Below are 20098 nucleotides of genomic sequence, written 5' to 3'. Positions count from 1 at the left end.
CTCTTGGTAACCTAGGAAGTTGTAAAGAGTGATAAGAATGATGTAGAGTTGTCAAAATCCTTTGCTTGTGCTGGCCAGTACATTATACATTGATCCAGTGCTGGTAGCACTTTACTGCTTCAGCAATCTCCTCTCTCCCCATGCCAATCAAAGTCATATATCTGATTAACACCCAAACCTAGAAACTTCCAGATGGAAAACTAGTTGTTTCACAACCATAAGACTCCTTGAAACTAAGAATATGGGATAGAAGTCTTTTGTTTTAATCTGACTGGCTTCAGCCAATGCACTGCTGCTGTGCATCATCTCTGCTGTAGCAGTGTAACAGTGCACAGGATGAAGACAGAAGAACAGACCTGTTAGCAGGTTATTTCCTTTGGGAACACTCTACTGATGCTAATTTTAATGTAGGACTAAGAAATTCCTCCTTGAACACCAAACATTCCTTCTTGTTTGGCTTTTTACATTACCTTAGTTTAGATTCACATATTTTCCTATTTCATGAGCTTCTCTAATTGCTACCATAAACTCAGGAAGGGTATGCTAGAGATCAGTTACTGTGAACTCATTCCCACCTCCAAGAGTCCATCTCAGTCAGGAAACAATAATGAGCTACACACACTCAGCATATTCAAGTGATTGTTTCAGGTGTGCTTTTAACGTTCATCTGAAAAATAATGTGAATACCACTAAAAGATGTATTGCACAATAAAGCAAGACAAACAGCAGCAAAGGCACATGGCAAAGCAGATTCTACCTTTTAAGGAAAAGAATTGTTCACTAGCCAGTGAAGTTGGGATAAGACTTGGTCTAAAGCAAAGTGAGGTTTGACAGCCTTTCAGCTCAGGAGGGAATAAATGGCTTCTGAGAAGAAAGAGTGATGTGGACTCTAAATCTGTCTGATGGTGTGATTGCAGAGCTCTGATGGAAGCTCTTTTATACAGGTGAGCTCCTTGGTGAAAAATCTCTCTTCGTGCTTTAAATGCATCTTAAAATACACGGCAAGCACAAAACCATACCTCTTTGTCAGAAGGAAGGAACTCAGCAGAATTTTTGTCTGCTTTGGATGCTAAGAATTAAGTATTGCATTTAGATTTTACTTGTCTGTCTCAGACAAAAAATAGCTTAAATTATAAATACTAACAGGCAACAGATAATTGGGTATACATCTGTCTGCAAATAAATGTTTGAAAATGAACTTTTTGCAGTCACAAGCAGAAGTCTTCTACCTGCTTAGATACAATGGTCATTGCTTGGTTGTAAATTTTGATAATGCCTGGAGTAAAGTGGTACATACAGAATCCTACGATTAATAGAGATGAAACAAAAGCACATTAGGGCACTGAATTTCTGCATATAAGCTACTTAGACTGAGAAAACAAGGGGCTTGGGACTGAAGGAAGGTTTCCTTAAATGAAGTCTTAGAAAGAAGGAAGGAACAGAAAAGTGGCAAATATGCTGGCTGGAGGAAAGGCTGTGTAAGTTGGGGAACATCATAAAGATGATGAGATACAATGAGACATACACAGGGGGATGTCCCAGGACCTTGGCCACTAAACTGCCAGTGCTGACAACTGGGAACAGTAGTACACCAGTAACTGTAGTGTAACGAGGCAACCAGGTGCCACTAATTGCCAGGGAGTGAGCATGAGCTTGTGTCAAGCCCACCTGTGCCTAATTAGGGTGGGCCCCCACTGCGCATAAGCAGGACCAGGGGGCCAATAAAAGGTGAGTCATGAGACACAAGCTCAGCTCAGTCCTGAGCACGCTTTGCAGAGAGGTCAGTTGCTCTCAGAGCACTGTATTACCTTCATTGCGCCACTAGCGCTCATCGCCCTCAGGGTGAGGCTCTGAGGAGTCTCGAACCCAGGGCATCAGCATTGCAGTACTGGGTCTTAGCCAGCAGCGCCACCAGAGCCTCACCCTGAGGGCATTGAGCGCTAGTGGCGCAATGAAGGTAATACAGTGCTCTGAGAGCAACTGACCTCTCTGCAAAGCGTGCTCAGGACTGAGCTGAGCTTGTGTCTCATGACTCACCTTTTATTGGCCCCCTGGTCCTGCTTATGCGCAGTGGGGGCCCACCCTAATTAGGCACAGGTGGGCTTGACACAAGCTCATGCTCACTCCCTGGCAATTAGTGGCACCTGGTTGCCTCGTTACACTACAAGTAACAAACACAACTTAGTCTCTGGTGTTCTTGGGCTAGCAGTGGCCTCTAGGCTGAGAAGGAAAGCGAAGGCCAAGAGTGTTTGTGAGAGAATAAAGTAAGGTAAAAGCTCTAATCTCATTGATTCTTCAAGAAAGCCCACTACTCAAATGCACTATAGGCTTTTTACTCTGTGCCCATGATAACCCAGCTTGAGTCAGGTGTTATCCAAGTAATGGAATAATAACCACCTAAATACCTGGCAGATCTACAAACCAGGGTTCATGGACACCTTAAAACATACCACAGCTCCTCAGTAGTGACTCCTTCACTATAGCCAAAGAGTGACAGAACATGTCCCCATCAGAAATGGATGGGCCATCCGACACACAGTGGGAGAGGGTGGGCCACTCTCTACTTTTGGTGGCTTAAAAGGGTTGCTGGGACATGGAGAGGTAGTGGAACACCTCTCAATCAGCTCAACTCTGAAGGTCATATAAAGAGTCTAGAGAGAATGGAAATTTGCAAGCTCTGCCTCTTCTGAATTACTAATGCTATATATTTTACACACCCTACATTTATGGGAATATAACATTGCTGTTGCAGTTCTAAAAATACAGCACCAAAGCAAATCACAGTCAATCTTTTTTTAGACTATTTAACGGATTAATTAGGGATCCATTTTCTTATCAGAGTTGGATAACAGATCTGCTGGTTGATGTCATCATAACACATGAATTTTGGCCACATTTTGTTCAAACCCTTTGGTCTGTGAAAGTCCTGTGTTGACTGCTGAGGAGTCCAAGGCTGGGAGGCAGCTGGCCATGTATTTGCAGACTGACATTCATCACTGCTGAAGAGACAGTGAATTCTCAATGAACTCAGATGCTACAAACCACGCCTGGGAAACCATTTTGTCAGTGTTCAAAAGCCTCAGCAGTATAAGTCCAACACAGCAGTATATCTTACAGCTTTGAACTCTGTGGTTCTCCTGTTCTACATCCTTTGATATTCAATTAGGTCATAATATGTGTTTATGACAACAGTGCTCACTGAGCTGAGGTCTATGATATCAAAGTTGAAATATTTTTACTTCACTGCGTGATTAAATGTCTTGAGGAAAAAACAGAGTTATACAGGACTATCACAAACCTTTAAAGCATATTTCTCATATAAAGGTTACCTCTACTATGTTGCTGCTGGAAATGTTCTTCCAGGTTGCTATAGAAACCTCTGCTATGTAAATTAGCGAGAGCTTTATCACAAGATTTTTAGATTGTTGGATTTAGAAAAAAAAATAAAATTGGGAGTAGGAGCTGAAGGGAAAAATATTCTGAAGTAGCATCTAAAGGGACCAATTAGTAGTTGGTTGTGGTCCACTGGCAACTGGATAATAAGTGATCTTTTAAAACTACGATTTTCAACATGATTCTATTTTCCTCTTCCTGGGAAAGGAGGTGGCACTTAGGATGAGGAAATTTCTTGTTAGTTTTAAAGCCATTCTAAATAATACCTTTATGCCATAGAAATAAAAAAGTACAGAAATACAGAAGTATCAGTAAACTTAAGACAGTTAAGAAGCTAAAAGAACAAATGAGGAACCACAGAAAAGAAAGAGCTAATTCTAAGCATAGCCCAAAGTTTTTGAATGCTCTGAACTTGTGAAAATCCCTGGAAGATCATTTTTACCACTCTGCTTTGTTTGCAGATTGCTCATTTAAATAGCAATGCAACTATCAGGGAATTATTTTTCTAATCAGCCTCTCCATTTCAAAATGGACCATGAATTTCTGAATTTTTCATGTCTGATCCAAAGTATATTGAAAGGCACCTTCTAACCTTAGATGGCTTTAGACTGCTCCCTAGCATATTTAGGGAAGACCAGATAGTTTACAGATAGTGACAACCTATTGGGTCAGAGATCTCCAGCCTTATTATTGTTTCTCTGTGAAATTATTAGGTGTGCACATGGCACACAGTAAAATGCCATATCTTTTTTTCAGGAGAGAAATAGAACAGTCTGAAAGTCAGATAAAATTTATGGGGGAAAAAGGCAATTTTGGCTTTCTCTATATAAAAGCAATGTCTGTGTTTCCCTGATGGTAATTTCCCATGTTTGCTAGTGCTGTAATTGACACGAGGACATTACGTAGCAGTAAGTGGGAAAGAACTTATCTGCTCTTATGAATGGGTGAACAGGTGACAGGGGTACCATGAGTAAAAGGCTAGGGGAGACAAAAGACTATCTGTCTGATAATACATGTCCATTTATGAAACATCTGAAAACTCCTATATTTAGATCATTTGAGGGCACAATGTGATTTTTTCCAATAAGAAGCATTGCAGAGGGAAAGCTTATGCTGAAGCAGCTCTCACAAAATTCTATTGTTCATCAAAATTGGGCCCTTTAAAGTTACACTTCAGTGTGTTTGCCAGGAATTTAAAAAAATGATGAAAAAACCCACAAGAGAAAGGGAAAATGAAACACAACCACAACCTTTCCAGTGAAAAAAAATTGAACAAAAACTTCTTCGTTGAGGACTGGAATATAAAATAAAAGCTTTGATGTGTATATATCCATCTTACTAATACATTGAAACCATTGAGATACAGAGTTCTTGGTTTAGGTCATGATAAAAGTTATGTTATTTTTTTCAAGAGAATTTAATAGAACTTTTTTTTTTCTACAACATATATAGGTTTTGGCTATATCATTTTTCCCTGAAATGTAGTATGGTTCACACTATACACCAAGATAACTGAGATTATTAGGGCAAAAGTAAGTAATTATTCAACACAAAATTTCACAGTAATATTATTTTTATTTATATTTATTTTTCTTAAGTTATATGCTCAAATTGCTTGGTATAAAGATGTTAAAGGTCTCTTTTATTTATGTCAGAGTTAGAATACAAATTTTTCACTTTGATTATTCTGTACCATCAGGGAGACTTTTTGGAAGTGGGAAATTGGTATTCCTGATATTTTAAGCTAAAAATGAAAACAAAATAATAATTTTGATTTATCAGGAAGGCACCAAAACTTCCACTGAAGCTTTTTTTTTTTCTATGGGTTGTATATATATGAATGTTTTGTCTTAAATAAATGTTTTCTCAACATTTATCTGTCAAAATCTGTGGTTATTAGTCTCCCTTTTGCAGCCCTCATTTCTTGTATCCTATGGGACCTGATTATGCTCCACCAGAATATTGGTAATCTAATAAATTCAGAGTCCAATCAGTAAAGATTCCATCTACTTTTAAATATGGAAATTAAATTTAGTTTTGCCTTTTTCATTAAAAAAGTGACCAAAAAAATATTGTTTTATTCTCATTAGATAAGAAAGGATAAGATTGGATAGGAAACAAATAAGACAAGATCACTATCCGGTATCAGATAAAAGACTAATTTTTTCAGCCTACTGCTTTTTTGTATATTGGACTGTCATAGCAAAGAAGAAGAAGGGGATAGGTGAAAAATAAATTGGTTTTTACGAAAAAGAAAACAGAATACATTCTTCTTATTTTTATTAGAAATGTAATAACGAGAGTAATGTAATGTAATTTCCACTAGGCATGTGGATGAAAAGGTAAGACAGAGAACTACGATGCTTCAAATTTTTGTCCAATGGCTTATTTAAATAGCATTCCAGCATGAAGGGCTTTGGAACAGGAAATAACAAGCTAGGAAACTGGTAAGAAAATGGGGATGAAAGGACTGTTGGTGTCAGAATCAAAGCTGTCAGTCAGAAAGATGATGGAGAGTCTGTAGAAGGAACTTTTAAGTTTATAGGGCCCTTTATAATGGTACTAGTATAGATAAGAAATGCATCATAAATCATAAGGATCACCTTTCTGAGCAGATCAAAATGAGGTTTATGTTTCAGTTAGTGACAGATGAAGGATGATTCCATTTGTCATGATACATGTCATCATTCATGACATCTGATTGCATTTGCTAAGTCATAACATTTGAGGTTGGTTTGGTAAGCAACAAGCCAAAGCCCAAGAGGTCTTGCTCATCTGAGTTCATTATAATGAACTGGTCAATAAGAATAAGACAACATCCCAGGGCTTCAGTGACACACTGCAACTCCCTCGGTATCCTCCCTGATATAGAGTCCTGAAGGTTGAAGCCAACATCCACCTGACATCACTAAGTGAATCAAATCAGAGCATGCTCCACTGACGAGTCAAATGATATTGAACAGAGATTTCTTTTCTATCTAAATATAGATCTCTTCAAAGATTCCAATGCATCTGTTTTCTTACATTCATGTAAGCTCTATGGCACACTGAAGCTATGTCCTAGGACAGGTTTTAGGCGCACTCGATCCCACCTTAATATCTGAAGTATCTATACTTTATTCTTCTCTTCCTATTTCACCATCTGTGCCACTGCATATACAGTCAAATCAGATCTGTGATAGCTATCTCAAAACTCATTACAAAGTCAGGTAAAGAGAAAATCATAGTATACTGTTATGTTAATAAGCTAAAGCAGATTCTGACTACATCTACATTCTCTTTGCTCTTCAGATATGCAAGTAAGAAATATTATCACCTAATTATTGAAAAGCCATAGCTCACTCTATTGCTCAAGGTACTCACTGAGTGAAAGCTCAGAGTAATCAAATAAAGATAGGGCTAATGAATGCAGTTCTATTTTCTGCTTCCACATTTTGAAGAACACTTCCTGTCAGCTTGATATCCTGCACATTGCCTGTCATAATCTCCTTTTGCATATGGCCTCATAATCGATTTTGAATTAATGTGATCAGTGATCCTCTGCAGGATGGACTCCTGACATGGGAGTGTCTGCTGCTTATTAGCAGAGATCCTTACGCAGGATGGAAAGCCGAGAGAGGTCAGTGCTGTGCTCAGTTGATTTAAATATTAAACATTCTGTTCATGACATCCTCTTCTCTGACTGAAAATCAATGGAGCTTTACTGCCATGAAATGGAAAGGCTGCCTGGACAAATCAGGTCTTCTCTGTGTGCAATTCAATTAAAACAGTACAATGAATTATAAATAGCTGGTGAACAAGATGTTTGACATGGTCATAGAACTGCAGATGAGATTTGGTAGGTGACCTACAGACTCAGATCCTCCTTGGTGCATAGAGCCCCAGCTCTCAGTGTACATTATGATATCCAGCAGACATCAATGCTCTCCTTGGATAAGGTCTCTGAAAGTCCTCCCACTGTGTTCATAATTAATACATGCTCTATGTTATAGAATAACACACAGGATTAGCAGCACCTTTTTTACTTACATAGTTTTTATTTATTACACCAGTAGAAGGGTAAAGCCAATAGCAAGGTGTTATTTTCTGTCCTTGATGCAACAAAAAATTTATTTAATTGAAGATGAAAAATAAGTAAGTTTAGTTGCATTCAAATTAGATGCTTCATTATCTAACATACAAACTAAATGGTACCATCTTTGCTTTTATACAGGTAGGGCAGGAACTAAGATCGCACAGTGTTAAGTCAGTATCAACAGTACAATAAGAAGATTTAATGGCATAAATTTCAAAGGCAAGAGCACCAAAGAGAAGCTGGAAGGGATTATTCTAACTCTGGGTTAGAATATGAAACCTGAGACATAAAAAATATCCAAGGATTTGCAAGGTTTTTTTAATACCCAGATACTCAAACCAGACAAAGAAGTCTCCAAATTACCAAATAAGTCTCTGTCTCAATCACAATACATTTCTAGTTCTGAACTCCTACATCTTAACTAGTTTTGCTTCCTTTTCTAGAAATCTAGTTTTATACTTAACTAAGATCATTCAAGGTCTGGTCAGATTTGATGTGAGCCATTCAGGCAGTAAATGATTCACGTGAGGCTATCATATTTGCACAGGTGATTGCTTATGTGTGTTGACTTCAGAATTCACAAAATTAATTCTACTTTAACAAAAAACAGACAAGTAATACAGCACTACTCTTTCAGATGTATGAATCTTTTATACCTAACACATGATGAAGTTATAGGCATTCTTACAGTAAAAGTAATAACTAAGATGACATTATCATAAGAAGAATAGAGGATAGAAGACTAGGACCATATAGAAAGTTATTTTATTTTATTTTTATTCAGTAGAATAACATTTCTCCTTCCATAACTCTGAATTCATAATATATGTTATATAATTTGCTACATCAAACTGCTTCTGCTGCAGAATGCCTGGCTGTGCTCTTAAAACAAATTGTTTCATGGAGGAACAGTGCTCTCCAGTGATCAAAGTGAAGAATTGGTTCAGTCATAAAAGAGGAAATTGTGTTTTCTTCTTTTCTAAACTCTCCTTTCTTTTTTGCCACAGTGACTAGTAGGATTATCTTCTACATATAATACTCACATTTTCACTTCAAGGAATTTTTCCCTCTTCTCAATGAAATATGTCTTACAACGCTAACTGTTTTGTACACATAGTTCTTGAAATTCCCACAGCTCTTTTTTTAAAGTTCATATGAAAACACAAAGTTATGAAAACTGAAAGCATTGCTTGGCTAAATCACATGAGTATTAACAAAGGCTTACTCACAAAATTAGTGATCCTTTATGTTAATGAAAACTGTAAAGTTATGACTCTAATTAATCACAAAATTTATTGGAAGTATGCAGTGTAGTTTGTTTGACATTTTATTGAGAAAGAAAATCCTGGAAGATTTGCAGTTAAAGAACTAGAAAGAATCTTTGATAATTTTTTGCTGATCACTAATATAAGAGAAAGTAAAAATTATATTTTTTTCTTTGTTATGTCTCTTGTCAATTTTCATGTCTGTTTGTCTCTATGAGACAAATATTAAGAATATGTTAAATTTCCATTGCTTTATGGCAGTACACATTTATTTAAGCCAGCAGAGAGATGGGAAAAGTCTGATCTTACCATTTTATCCGTTTATAAGCTACATGTCTGGTAATCTCAGGCTTCTACTGATCTCGATGGAGAGAAATAGGTACATCATCCCTTTCTAAGAGAGGTGAGATAAATTATCTTCCAGGGATTACTCTTAGCTCCACTGAATACAGAATGAGCCTAAAGTAATAGTGCAGATGTCTATCCTGTAGATGATAATGATTAGTTGGGTTGAGTCTATAGCATGCTGGTAGACATGAATCAAGATCCTAGATTCTGGATCAATAAAATAACTCAAGAAGGAGGAAAAATACTCACTGAAATCAAATTCCAAAACCCTATTTCATAAATTTGGTTTAAACACTGAAATATAATAGATCCATTATTATAATCTTCTTTAAAATTTTCTTTATTGCCAAGCAGACATGCATGACATAACCACTTCTACAAAGGGATTACAGTACAAGAGAGTAAAGGAAGAGCAAGTCATGTCATCTACTGCCAAATGCTTTATTTCTGTAAAGCAGTTGACACTGTTTTGCATTCCATCCATGTCTCCAAATTGGAAAGACATGGACCTGACAGAGGGACTATTCATTGGAAAAGGAACTGACTGGATAGTCACACTCAAAGAGCTGTAGTCAATAACTTGGTACCCAAGTGGAGAACAGTGCCTAGTGGTTCAAAAGAAGCCTAGCCAGCAGGTCAGGGGAGGTGACTGTCCCCCTCTACTCCACTCTCATGAATCCCAACCTTGAGTACTATGTCCAGTTCTGGAGCCCCCAACATAAGAAGGACATGGACTTCTTGAAGCAAATCCAGAGGAGCACAAAGACAATCAGAGGGCTGGAACCCCTCTCCTATGAAGTTGGGCTGGGAGAAGTGGGGTTGTTCTGCCTGGGGTAGAGGAGGATCCCGGGAGACCTTAGAACAAACAGTTTTACAGTACCTGAAGGGGCCTATGGGACAGATGGGGAGGGACTTTTCACAAGGGTGTATAGCTATAGAACAAGGACTAACAGGTTCAAAATGAAAGAGAGCAGATTTAAATTGTATGTTAGAAAGAAATTCTTTCCTGTGAGGGTGGTGAGACACTGGAACAGGTTGGCCAGAGAAGTTGTGCTGACCCCCTCCCTGAAAGTCTTCAAGGCCAGGCTGGACAGAACTTTGAGCAAGCTAGGGGGTGACCCTGCTCATACTGTGGTGTTGGAACTACATTATCCTTAAGGTCCCTTCCAACCCTAACCATTCTGTGATTCTCTGTCACTATACATGTGCTAAGATGAAGTATCAATAATGACACAACATTGCAACCTACAGCCAGGCAGTTCTGCAGAAACAGGGCAAAGGTATTCCAAGCAGAAGTTCTTCTGGTGACCATCAGTGATTCTGAGCATGCAAGCCAATTCCTTTCATATCTCCAGACTCTTGGAAGCACAAACATCTCCTTGACAGTTGGTGGGTTTCTTCTAAGTAGTAATGACTGCATCACTATCTTGTTTCTTAGGTTCAGAACCAGATGCTGTGTCTGCATTAGTGCAGCAAACTAAGGATGGATCTGTAGGATGAAACAGTGCTGTTCCAAATTCCTCATATGCACTACAGAAAAGTTTACCTTGGTCTAGTTCCCATCTGGCCCTACAGACCAAATGACCATCAATGACTGGATTGCATTAGCTTGTGTTGCTGTCACACTTAAGTTTCGCTTCAGCAAAATGAATCAATTTTGATGCAAAACCCTCCTTTGTAGATTACTCTGCAATGCAAACCAAAGTGAAGTAAAGTAGAGTGATTAAGATATTTGTTTCCAATCTGGACTAAATAAATACTAATGTTGATGCTTGAAGTTGCATGACTATTGTTATACTTTCTCTTTAAATTACTGATGGGACATTTAGAAGCCATTTACAGAATAGTGATACTCAGTTTATACAAACTTTTATTCAAATAATTTTTAAGAATCAAGATTCAAATCCCAAAATAACATACACATCCATGTATATTTATTTCACAATATCTTTGTTTTGCAGGTTGTATTTCTACAGAAAAGTTGCAGTTAAAGATCATACTTCCTTCTGCTACTTTTCCAGCTTCACTCCTTAAGACAATTTGAAATATTAAATCCAAGCCTTGCAATGTCTGACTGTAAAGCTATTAGACGTTTATTCATATTACAGAGCATAACTAAAAGGTCATGTATTAATTTCTTCTTTGTTTTATGATGTTACATACAATATCAGCTAAGAAATATGATGAAAGTTCTAAATATGCACTGCTAGTTTCACAAAGTCTGGGTCTATTTTTTACAATACCCCTTGTCTACTTCCCTCCAAGTAAGAAATGTTCCACAATTCTCATAAGTATAATACATGGCAAAAAAGGTGGTGTTCTGCAGATCTAATGCATTTGAGTTGGCAGTAGCATATTTCAAATACTTTTGTATAAACAATAATGCTTGATGGCTGGAACTCTAGTAAAAATACTTTATGTGATCAGTCTGCAGAGCTAGAAAAGATCTTGTATGACTAACAGAATTATATCTTGTTCCTAACCTATTAATTATGAAGAATGACTTTTAACTGCAAAGTCAAGATTTTATATCCAGAAATAACAAAGATTGCATTTAGAAAAATAAAGCTGCTTTAGCCATTACAATCTAAGGACAAAAGAGAAGTGGAATTTATGGGGTGATGTAATGATGTAAGAAGCAACACATACAGTCATTACAACTATACTTGTAGTACTAATACTTATTATTGCCCAAAACTGGAATATTCTAGCTACGTTAATCCTTTTGCCCTCCAGAACTGTAGCCACAATCAAGCTTTTGTTTAAGAGAAATTCTTTACTCCTGCAGACTTATGTTTTATCTAGATACTTTTAGGTAAATAATCTTGAGTCCTTGGCTAAGTGTGCCAAGATCCAAACTAACAACTCAACAGAAAATGCTATCACATGGGAAAGCCCAGGTCTACACCTGGAACTGTTTAAGTTTTGAATAGAGACTTATCAGCACAGAGTATGGTTTCAGGAGTTCTTGCTGTTTCTTAGCTTTATACCAATAGGCTTTCTATTTAAACAAAAAATCGAGAGTGTCATAATTGCACCAATAACCCAATCTACGGAGATTCATCTGAGAAACCCTTCAGATGAGAAATCCTCCTGAATATTCAGCTGTTTGAAAACTATAGAAAAACAAAACAGGAAAGCTGCTCAGACAAATTCAGAGACTTTCTCTGAAAGCTCATCTCCTCTCCCTTTCCCTTTCCCTTTCCCTTTCCCTTTCCCTTTCCCTTTCCCTTTCCCTTTCCCTTTCCCTTTCCCTCTCCCTCTACCTCTCCCTCCCCCTTTCCCTCTACCTCTCCCTCTTCTTCTCTTTCTCCCTCTCCCTCTTCTGTGAATATTCCAGAGAGTTTTGTTCAGTCTCTTTCATTCCTCCTTTCATCCTTTTGGCAGGAGTTACTCCACATCTTGTCTAAAGTTTGGTGACATGTGTGTATAAATTGCATTTAAAAAAAAAAAAAAGGAAAAAAAAAAGAGATAGGTCTTTCTCATTCACAAAGAAGTAGAATAGTAAGAATTACACTTTAAGACTCTGGAATAATTTATATAACATTTAATGAGATCTTAGAAATGTGTACAAGAAAAAAAAAAGGGGGGGGGGGGGGGGGCGGAGAAAACCCCTTCAAGAATCCAGATTTGGGTATTTGCAAATTTTAATCTCTTCATTTCTTTGAGTTTCCTGATACCTTTGTATCATTATGGAAATAAAAACTGCTGCTTTGAACAGGTTTCCAGGATCTCCACTGAGAGTTCAGAAATCTGCACTCTTGGTTCCAGTAAGCGATCAGCTGATCTGAGAGCATGGTACATTTTTTCAGCACAAAATCAAGACTGATGTGGAGATTCATTAGCATTCAGCATCAGTCACTTACATTTTGTTGCCAGCATGAGTGTAGCTGCATGTCATCTGTAATTTTTTGATTTAAACACATTATAACAGAACTAGATTGTTCCTATATGTGTTCACATATCCTGAATTAAAGCAATATGGCTTATAGCTAAAGCTTATTTTTAATTTCCCGAGTGCTATGATGATACCAAACAAGTCTTGCAACAAACTAAATAGTAATTATACTCAAAGTTTTGTTTGCATAATTTTTGATCATAGAAAAATATATTGACTATTTTGACTTTGAAAATATACGGACTCAGGTAACAAAGTCTGGATCCAGAGTCAATGTCTACATCTGTGGGATCCTTAGTTTTACTTAGACATAAATTATGAAAATGATCTGTTAAAGTTGATAAGATACAAGGCTGAGACTTTTTTAGTCTTCCTTAGTTATTTGTGTGGAAGATGGATGGGCTAACTTCAGCAAATTTTGTCAGTTACTCAGAAAGTGGCATCTCAATTTAAAGTGAATTATTGCAGAGCTCTGGAATGTTTCTTAGTACTTGCTCTTCAATTTGGTGAGGTCACAGCTTGCCTTGTAAGTCACTATTGACCTCCCTGTGAGTCATGTTTGGGAAATAATTTGGGTTAAATCCCAACCTCCAAATTTCTGACCACTTTCAGTTTCCTATATTCCTTCCTCAAAAGTCACTCAGGGATCTGATTTATCCTTCTGGAGGAGCTTCTTTTCCCTGACCAACATGGGCTGATATCTCACTGGTGACAACTCAGCTCCAGGACTATTTTTGCAGTGGTTTCCAAAGTTCTTAAAGGGCTTGCAGAAAATAATCATTCTTCAGTCTTTCCTTATGCTCCAGGTCCATATATTTGTGGTCCATTTGTCCTTAGCCTAATCCAGGTTTCAGATTCTGAGTCTTTACTCACACACTCAATCTCTTTCTGCTACTCTTTTACTCTTCCCAATACATTCTCCAATTCCATTTTCTGTTTGTACTGTACCTTCCAACCATAGTTCTCATAGCTTTCAAGGTTTGTACTACTTGATAGCTACTGGTAGCTGTGAGTTTATGGTTCTATGCTTTCTAGTGTCTGGAAATATAGATAATTTTCTTTTTTTTTTTTTCCTTCATTGCACTCCTCATGGTCCTAATGCCTCCATAGTTACTGGCAATGGAATTTTCTAAGAGTTTTTTGTCTGTGTCTCTAAAACTACTACTGATAAACCATTAAGCAGATACATAAAAATCAACAACATTTTGAAAATTCTGCCTATAACCTCATATCCAGAGGTTACAAAAGTGTTATCCCTTGGGATCTCTGTATACTGAAAATTACATGAGGTGTACTGAGATTCAAATTATCATTCCTTTACATTTTCTTTTGATTACTAATTTATATATACTATTTGCTTCTCACATGTCTACTCTTTACACCCACTCTATTTTGTATGTTTGCATTCAGTTCTCTTTATTGTGACTAGTTCAATTTCAGTTCTGTTTGACTACTTTTTTTTTTTATTTTCAGCCTTGATGTTCATGTTCATATTTCTGTGCCAAGGGCTAAAAAACTCTTCTTGGTTAGAAGATTTTAACAGTAAGACAAAACTGTTGGAGCTAGTTTTTACACTTTAAGTATTGGGAGATATTTTTGCTAAGGATAAAATTGAAATATGTATCAGATTCAGTTTTTAAAGCACTTCAGCAATGGCAATATTAAATCCTAGTGTCTTGCAATTAGACAGAGTAGCTAAAGACCCCACAGCAGATTTAAAAATGCAGCAGAGACTCCAGAGTCACTTAGTGAATATCTGTACTGCAGATGAACTTTTCATGCCCCAAAAGCTGCACAGGGATCCACCAAGGCTCAAGCTGTTATGCTTCAGCTGCTTATACCTGCTCATGTTTATATTGCATTACAGTCTGAAGTGCAGATGACTTCATTTGTAATAGATTGGAATAGATGCTATGATCAAAGCAACTTAGAAGTGTATTCTGCACAAATTCTTTATTTCCTACAGTTAAGAGATGATGTTTTCAAAAGCGTGAGAGCTAAATGTCCTTCGACAGGAACAATTGTACACACATAATTTTCCCACAAAATGAAATTTACAGATATGCAGTGTTTGATTTCTGCAGCAGCTGTGTCCCAAAATTTTGAAGAGCACTGATGGCCATGCATACAATGCTGAACTGTAGTTTTAAAACTGTAATTTTTAAAAAATGGTTTAGTTGGAAGAAATATTCCTAGTGGTTGGACTCCTGAAGACAGAAGTATCACATTGTCTTGTAGGCAGTAAAGCAAATGAAACCTAATTTCTAACATATTTGGAGTTCTATTTCCTTTATTCTATTTCTTTTGAAAAATATGCACTGATCTTGAACTATCAAATGAACTGCCTGAGAAGGTTTAATGGGTGATGTCATTCTCTTTTGACCTCAACAGAGGCACTATTTTGGGCATTTCTCCTTTAGTCTCTCAAACTTTCAGTAAATTTGTAGGACTGTAATTAGCTTAAGGAATTCTACTCATGTGTCAATGAAACTAAAGTTAGCCAATGTATTTCAAAGTTATCAAGAAGGAACTGAGATGCAAATGAAATAGAATAGACATCAAATTAACCTAATTTCACAAGGAAAATATGCTAAATTTTCAATTCATATTGATGGTTATCAGGAATTCTCCTGATCATTATCTCTATGAAAAATGTAGCAAATTGCACACATCAACCTTCAGTTAATGGCGAAAAAATACTAAGTTTATCTATGAAGTGTTATACTTGAAAAACAAACAAAGATAAAAACACTAAACAAACAAACAAAAAGACATATACCAAAAAAAAAACCAAAAGAAAAAACAAAAAACAAACCTTGTCTCCTCCAGAATATGATCATTTCCCTCCTCCATTTTTTGAGTTTCTGAATAAGTTATTCACCCTGTTCCCAAAATGTAATATCTTCCTGCCAACAAAACAATAAAATAATACTGGAACAGGGTTTTTTTCCCTGTTCTCTTACCTAAAAGCTCTTCATATGTTTTATTTATATTTTTGCCAGCCTAAGCAACACAAAATCAAGCATTCATTATGTGCATTTCCAAACAGGAAACTAAAGATGCAATTCCCAAAAGCTTCTGTGTTCACATTTAAAAATTGAAAAGACATATATATAACAGAAACTAGTGGGAGCTTCCTCTTGTTCTTCTGAGAGAAAAATGACGAGGTGTTGGCTGAAAGTTCTGATAGAAAAAAAATGCTAAAAAAATCAAACAAAAACAAAACATAACAAAAAAATATAAAATTGCATGTATTACAGATACCTAAGTGAAATTGGTATGAAACCATGATTTTCCAATATAAAATAAAGTTTAATTATAACTTTTTTCAGGATTGAGGTCATGTCACTACCATTTGACAGTATTTATTTATTAATTCCTCAGATGGCTGAGGATATTAAATAGCTTATAATTTTTGTTTTCATTTTTGCATCATACAGAATAAGCAATATGATATAGTCAATATTAAATGAGGTATGCTTTCAGAGAAGTTTTGCAAAACTGTATTCCTCAAAAATATTTCTTAAAAATCATTTGGGTTTCCCTTTTGGGCTTTGTTTGTTTGGGGTTTTTTTTCAGTAAATTGTGTTTTGGACTTCCCTTTAAGCATGAATTTTGAATATCTGAATATGTGTTGTTCTGCAGCAGTGGGCAGCAACACGCAGGTACAACATCAGGACATTACACTGCCCCTATAAGAACCACACTTAGTCCTGCAGGAAAAAGAAGGGTCTTAGCACGACTCTGAAAATAGCAAAGTGAAAGCAAATGGAGCAAAATGATGGGTTAAAGAAAGCTGTAGAAAAAGAAAGAAATGAAGACACTGGGTATTAAGCAGTCAGCAATTAAGACATTTATTTCGCAGTGTGAAATATGAAAAATCTGAAGCTGAGACTAAAAAAAACTGCATAGGTGAACTTGGCTGGCACAGGGAGAGGACAAAACAGGGACCATGGTAACAAATAATTACCAGAAGGAAAAAGGGGGCAAAGTGCTCTGAAAATGCTGATTATACACTGTGCTAGCTAGACCCAGCACAGAGGTTTATAAAAGTCTTCTACAGGAGAGGTTGTGCTGCAACTGAAATGAAGCTTTTGCAATACCCTTGGAGTCAGAGGTCGAGTAGTAATGCACTTTTCTCCACTATCAGCATTTTTCTCAAGTGCAGTCAGTTAATTTACTGGGAGGCTCATTCAGGCTGCCCTCACCACCACAAGCTCAAATAACCAAAATGCCAAAGGCATTTTATTTTACATGCTTTTTGAGACTAACTTGAAAACAGTCAAATGCAGGACTGCTAATTGTAAAAGTTATAATGGTAACTATCACTCAAGGTCACAGAATGTCCCTGAGCAAATTGATGGTGATAGATCTGCTGTCCTTGTAACATTCCTATACCCTGACTACAGTGTGGACACTGAAGCACCCACTTCTCTGAAGGCTGGGGTAAAGAGGAAATGAGGAAATTTCCACTAAAATATCATCAAAATGTGATAATTTTTTACTATTAAACCAAATCAGTATAATAGTAAAACCCTTTCAGGACAGATCTACCCCATATAACTAGAGTGTTAACTAAACTGCCTATGTTAATAAACTGCTTTGTCTAAATTTCCTGCACAAGCAGCAGAGTTCAATTCTCTTTTGTCTTTTGGCAGTGCCTGTATTTCTCCACTGTATATGAAAGGTAACCCAAAGCTCCTCAGCTGGTTGTAGGACACTTTAGTGTACAAACTGAAGTGAGCAGAAGCTCTGCTTTGCCTTCTAGTTCTAGTTGAGATTGCTCCTATTTCCACAGACTAATTCCTATAAACACATGACCAAAAAAAGAACTTACTTCAAAATTTATAATGGTCACAATTATTTCAGCATGTTGCATGAAGCCCTAGTCATGAGATCTTTTTCTGATAATCTGATGTAGCACAAAGGAAGCTTCTTTTAAAAAAAAAACATGTGACTCTTAAATTCTAATGTTCCTTCTTTCTTCTTCTAAGAAATGCTTCCATAGTTACAAGATTTACTGCAGACAGGTAAAAACATGTGCATGTTAGAGCACTCTGTAACTGGACCTTAAAAAAATGCTTCAAAACTCAGAGTACTTTTATTAATTACCGATGAACACCAGGAAATCTTTTATTTATTCTTCCTGATAAAAGACTTTATCTATGTATAAATTATTCACATAGTTTTATAAATTTTCTCTTATCATTATGAGACTTGGATTTATTAAATTGATGAGCAGATGACAGGGATTTGACATTAAACATTCAGGTGGACAAGTGTCCATGAAGTCTCAGATATATCTAGTGAAAAGAATCAGTCTAGTCTTCCTCTAATGATAAAGGGAAAAAACAAGATTCTCCAAAAAGAAGATTTATTCGCAGGAGGAATTTCATCTAGTTTTGATAATAGCTGACCTCTGCCCGTTGAAAAATCACAGTTGAGTATCCTGTGAGGGATCATTTAGCATTAGTGAATCCCTCATCTAAATCTGTATGGATTCTGAGGAAGGTCAATGTGGTTCTGCAGAAAGTACATATTGAACATTAGCCTTACTAAGAAAAAAAAAAGGGGGTAAAATCATGTTTTAGTTATGTGTAGGTAAGTTGAAAATTACAATAATTTTTCACATAGAAGTAGAACTACTTTGGAAATAGGGTAGAGGCTTGGGAATCATTTAGCCAGCCTGGATACTGGCAAATCCAGGGAGTTTGTGAGTTGGCTATTAGATGAGCCAGGAGGTTCCAGCTGGCTCATGTGGAGATAATGGAACCGGAGGGTTGACTATGGATCTCATTGTAGTGTGTGTGTCTAAGCACATGTCCTGGATTGGATCAGGTTAAAGGTAATTTTCTGTCCTGTAATTTTGTAAATGACCAAAATTGGCCAGAGTATTCCATCCCATACACATCATACTCAGTATAAATAAGCGGGATCATGAGGGTCAAACCCCTTCCCTTCCTCCTCTTTTTCCCCTGTCCCTGTTTGCTTTGGCATCCTGGGAGGATTCTGTCCGTTTCTCTGCCTGTGGTCCTGATCCATACCAGCTCTGTGTGTACCTGATCCCTGTATTCCTGCCTCCAGCTCCCAACTGTTGCTGACCCCAGGAGTCTGGCCTGGACTTTCCCAGGGCTGCCCTGCAGCCTCAGTAATGACATGAGAGTTACTGGGGGAAAATGGGGGGGGGTAACGTGATATAATTTCCCTGTATATTTATATATATTGAGTAATTTTTCCTTTTTATCATTACTGCTTTATTAAAGCTGTGTAGTTTAGTTTCCAACCCATAAGTCTCTCTCCCTTATTCTCTCTCCTTTCTTTATGAGGAAGGGGAGGGGAATTAATAGAGCATCTGTTATTCAGTTTAATTGCTGTGACAGCATGGAGGAAGGGAGGACAGGGCACCTGGGGACAGCTCCAGGCCAGTCTGACAGCATAAGGCAAGTTTCTGAAGAGATAATAGTGTGACATCAGAGAGTGCAGTCTTGTAACATCTCATGTAATATCATGGTCATGTAATATCTGAGAGAATCCTGTTTTAGAAACTATGTAATTTTTTTACATTTAGTTTATAAAAAAAGATTTCTAACTATTGGGACACCTACAGTTCAGTCAACTCCACACTTTTCCCCTATGCTGCATAGCTCCTATGCATACAGAATAGAGAACAAGTAAATTCCCCCTCCATACAACTACAATGATGACTTTTACAGAAAGTTGGTATTTTCCCATTTATCCTCCAATCTCATCTACAATAGGTCTCAAAGTGTTCTGCATAGGTCTTCACACATCCATTTTCTTCTATCCTCAGTCATAAAGGACAAGTTATCTGTGGAAGAAGGCTTCCCAGGGTTTCCTAAAGTAACAGGTTTTACAGTGAAAAAAATGAAAAAGCCATGGATAAACATGTTCATTGTTATTTAAAGCAAAGTAGAATATGGCAACATGCTAGCAAGTTATTCAGATTTTTGAGTTTCAACTGCACAAGCACTAAAGATTTCTCCTGTACAATAGTAGCAGCTATGCTTGGCAACTGGCTTTTGAGAACTGCATTATCATAGCTGTGCAGCCACAGTGCTGCTTGCAGCCTCATTTATCTTAATGCTAGCATTATTTCTC

This window comes from Calypte anna, chromosome 2 (genome assembly GCF_003957555.1).
Source record: "Calypte anna isolate BGI_N300 chromosome 2, bCalAnn1_v1.p, whole genome shotgun sequence".
NCBI lineage: Eukaryota > Metazoa > Chordata > Aves > Apodiformes > Trochilidae > Calypte > Calypte anna.
Note: the sequence above shows the minus strand (reverse complement) of the source record.